Source organism: Aegilops tauschii, chromosome 1 (assembly GCF_002575655.3).
Source record: "Aegilops tauschii subsp. strangulata cultivar AL8/78 chromosome 1, Aet v6.0, whole genome shotgun sequence".
Lineage (NCBI taxonomy): Eukaryota > Viridiplantae > Streptophyta > Magnoliopsida > Poales > Poaceae > Aegilops > Aegilops tauschii.
The window spans coordinates 399,525,272-399,530,133 of NC_053035.3; positions in this window are offsets into that span (position 1 = coordinate 399,525,272).

Sequence of the window (4,862 nt, forward strand, 5' to 3'; positions counted from 1 at the left end):
AAAAACAATTTTTATTACAAAACAATTCTTGATCAAAACAGTTTTTAACAAAATCTCGAGGACGACATTTTTCTTAAGGGGGGTAGTGTTGTGACACCCAAAATTTTGGACTTGTTTTTATATATTAAAATATTGCCAGGAAATAAAACTTTTCCAATTGTCAAGTTTTACCTTTTGTGACTTTTGGATTTATGCCCCTAGTGGGAAAAAACCTTCAAAGGTATTGTTGGACTTGATTTCTCTCTATAATAGAACAATTACTTATCAGTGGATTCAAATGTTGCAAGATTTCTTTCTCAAAACTTTGCCTTTATAAAATGATTTCTTTTGCATTTGGAGCCCATTTGCACTACAACCATTTGATAAATGCTTCTAAAAATTCCACCAAAATTTGGGGATGTCATGTGATGGTTCCACATCACTTCTATGCAAAAATACCACCTGGCCATTGGAGATTTTGAGCCCTACACCAACTTTTCCAATCTGGTCCAGTAGGCACTTTTGCACTGCAACCCATTTGAATGTTCTTCTGAAAATTCTTCCAAGTGTTTGGAGATGTCAGTGGATGCATACACTTCACCTTCAAACAAAAACCCAGTGATGTTCTTTGAAAAATTTGAGTGAATCAACCTCTTTTGCATTCTGGTCCAAATTGGTGATTTGTACTGCAAACATGTTTTCCTTTGTTCTAATAACCCTGAGCTTTCTCCTACTTGTAGCACTCCCTACCAAACTCTTAAGTCCAGGAGATTGGGCTCATTGGAGATTTTGAAGTGCATGTTCTAAACCCTTTTTCTTTCTGCCCAAAACTGGAGTTTTGCAAAACTTGCACTATCAACTTTCTGTATTTGCCAAACAAATCTTACCACCATCTCCTGCATCTAAGGAGACACTGATTTGGAGATTTTGGCCACTCCAAGAGTTGCCTAAGTGCATCTAGCATTCTGTCGAACACCTGGTGTGCATAGTCTGTTTTGGCATGAGTTCCTTGTTTGCACTGTGGACTTGCTCCTATGACCCAACAATCATGTCCACTGATCTCCTAGCCACCCCTACCCTTGTTCTGTCCTTTGCCAGCCCCAACCAAGCTCTCTAGAGCGCACTGGCATTCCGTCGAGCACCTGCCGTGCGTGCTCTGCGCGCGCCCAGAGCGCACGTTTTGCACGCGCGCACACTACGCCGACACGCCGCACTGCCGCACTCGACGCGACCCGACCCTGGCCCCCTCTGCATCGCTGAACCGCGCACCAGCCGCCCCCACGTCGGAACGCGTTCGTCGCCGCCACGATGCCCTGCAACTACAGCAACGGCTGTCGCCGGCGATCCTATCTTCTACTGCCACGGTCCTCCCTCGAGCGCCTATATAAAGGGAACCCCGAGCCCCCCCGAGCACTCAGGCGACATCAGGGCCCCCCCCCCGTAGAGCTCCCCTAGCAGTAGATTGACCGGAGAAGACCGCCCTCCCCAACTCCTGCCAGTTCAGCCGCCGCTAGGCTCCGGTGCGATTCGTCGCAACCGGCCACCCTCTCGCCCAACCAGCACCACCAGTCGCTCCCTCTGGTCCTTGCGGAGCTGCCCAGCTGCTCATTTTCGATCAGAGACCACCGGAGCACAGAAAGCACTTCACCACCGTAGCTTTCCCCCGCCGCGGAGCTCGCCGCCGGCGATTCTTTCCACCTCCGACGACCCTTCAACCACCCAAAGGACCGCCTCGGTCTAGCCGTTCCATCCCCGCCCTTGGATGCCCGTGAGGTGCAGCCGTTCGTCGACGGCGATCGCCGGAGCCCCGCCACCGTTCGGGCGCCGAGAAAGGAGGGAGAAGGAGACTAGTCAAACCTGACTAGTGGGCCCTCTGGACCCACTGTCAGTGACCCACGCAGCCGCCCTCTCTCTGTTTAAGTGAAGGCGCAAAACCCCGCGTGCGTTTCTCTGCTGTGTAAGCGTATTTCCCTCGAAGTGTTTTCCTTTTTCTGGTTTTATTTAAAAATAGAGTTTGACCAAACTTTGACTGGCTATAACTTTTAAAATAATACTCCAAATGAGTTGATTCTTTTTCCTATCTCTCTCAAATTTTATCTAGTTTATTTTAAGATTTATTTCAAAAATAGTTGAGACAAGTTTTAGTACTGTGTTTGAAATATTTGTATTTGTGTATTTTGCAAAATAGGATTTTTGGAAGAAAAGGAAAGCTTCCAATAAGTGCATCCTTTGCATACTCTTGAAGGCAAGCATTTCTGAACTCTGGCATAATATTTTGTTGTGGTGTTTGGATGCGATCACAACACCTTTTGACCCGGAGTGTGTGGTAGTTTATGTATCGATATGGTCTCGTGCATGAGTGCACTTTGGAGTTGTTTTGTGGTCAGCAAGGATACACTACTGACTTGGATCATCCTCGTGAGCTTCTCTTGTACACCGGTAGGAAGCCGGGAAAGTCGTGGTTTTGGGTAGACGCGAGCTTGTCCCTAATCCCTCTTCAAGACGAGTATGCCCGGCATAGCATGGTGAGGCTCGAGGAGCGGTGATTTATTTCACTAGTGGGAATATGGTTGGTGGATTCTTGGACCACCCGAGCCGGTTGTAGACCGAGTCTTGATCAATAACTTCCTTTTGTTAGTACCACCACTTGTCCCTGCAGGCGACAGGGTATGGTTCAGTAGGTTGTCAACCCCTTTCCTAAGCACACACCGTAAAGAGAGGCTGGTATGAGGGTCCCATGGCCATGGATTAAAGCCAGTCATCCGGTCCGGGGGCATGGGTGTTTCGGTTGTGGCCGAAGGGGATAGCTTCCCCAGTTTGCGCGCGGTATAAATTTTGTGATCCCATGCTACGTCGAGGTTGTAGCCTCCCCACTTAGAGTTTTGCTTGGCAGGTGTTGTGGGTGATTCCAGACACTGGTAAGTTAAGCTGGTGTGTGCAGGTCAGGCGTGTTTTCAATCAAAAGACCGTAGACGGAATTAGTCCCGAGGGACTAAGTAAACCCGCTACTCGTGGAAAATGGTACTCCCTCTGCAGAGGCTATATCCTGTTGGATAGTCTTGTTCTTGAGTGAAAACCACAGTCTGAGTTGAGTCTCAGTAACGGTATTTGGATTGAGAACGATTATTTTGGAACGTAGTAACGGTATTCGGATGGAGATACGGCTTGACTAGATTATCGGTTTTCGGATGGAGAAACGACTGTACTAAGTATTGTTTATGATTTTGGCACGTATGGATTGTGATCTTTATTATTTTGGACTAACCATTGTGTATTCGTTCGAGTATCCTTGGGATGGTTCTACCTCCTGGATATTAACTGTGATTATTCTCTTATAAGCATTTTTCGTGGCGTCGCTCAAACGCCCGACTGCGGCATGCTTGTTGTTCATTTATCTTCTAGGAGCCCTTTATGTGGTGTCGCTCAGACGCCCGACTGCGGCATTATTATTCTGCATTTTCCGCTCGAGGAGTCTTTCAGACACTCGTTTGGCACCTGTATTATTATTTCGCATTTTCCGCTCGAGGAGTCTTTCAGACACTCGTTTGGCACCTGTATTATTATTTCGCATTTTCCGCTCGAGGAGTCTTTTAGACACTCGCTTGGCACCCAGTATTTTACCTTGAATTAATTTAACCACATGTGTGCATCATGGTGATCGTATCTATTCGTGACAGACGTGTGATCACATATTAACCCGGAGCATGTTATACCCGTGTTCTTAATGTTTGCGAGTACATTCAAACGTACTCACTGGCTTGTCCCTGGTTATTGTCTTGGCCAGATTCCTTGCTTGGAGATAAGCATCGCGGTGACAACCTCGGAACCCACGTGTTGACCTTTGCAGCCTCGCGAAGATAGGAGTTATCCTGGTCAGCTGTTCTTGTGGGAAATGGAGTCCCATAGACACAGATGTACCCAATCGCTTCCGCCCTCAACCACTAGCAAACCAATTGTTGTACTCCTAGGCCTAAATGGTCTTGTACTACATATTTTTGTACTTGCTTGGAATTCTTGTATCAAGTTGGTGCCTCATCAGCTAACAGTAATCCTGGGGCTGGTGAGCACACAGGCCGTTTTTCTGGGAATTTGTATCCCAAAATCCGGTCGTGACAATAAATGTGTTGTTTCCATTACAAGATCACATGGTAACTTGGAGGTGGATCCGGCTTATGATCGTATTCGAATCTAGCTGTACGCAATATAGTCACTTGGGGGCTTCCTGTTCAAACATAGGTCGTATTCGAACCAAAGAGAACATAGCTGTCGATACCCATTTGATTGGCAAAGTGCCAAGCTCATTGGGGAGTTTTCTTTGATCATATTTGAATCATAGTTTAACCCCTTTGGGAACCGACGTGGATCGTATTCGAATCAGCGTTGTTAAACAATTCTTAAGGTCATTTGGGGGCTTCCTGTTCAAACATGGGTCGTATTCGAACCAAAGAGAACATAGCTGTCGATACCCTCTTGATTGGCATCGCCACACCCACTGGGGGCTATATGATCGCATTCGAATCTTAGCATAACCCCTTTGGGACGGGTCTCTGGTCGTATTCGAACCGGAAGCCCCTAAGCTTTTCTGATTTACAAAAAGTTCTTCTGATTATTTCAATAGTATGCACGGCGGGTCTCACTTTGCCGGCTTAACTTTGATTCACAGTGCTAGTCGAACACAATCGGCGTTATCAAGACTGGTAAACCGGAATTGAGGTACCAACCTTGCTATTCTGGGTTATATAAACCGGAAGTGTACTTGAAGGCCGGTAAGTGTGTTCTTACGGCTATATCAAGGGTATGATTGAGGATCAGTCTTTCATGACTTAGTTTTTTATTCCGGGTTATATGTATGAGACTATGATTCTCAGTGTGGTAAACCGCCT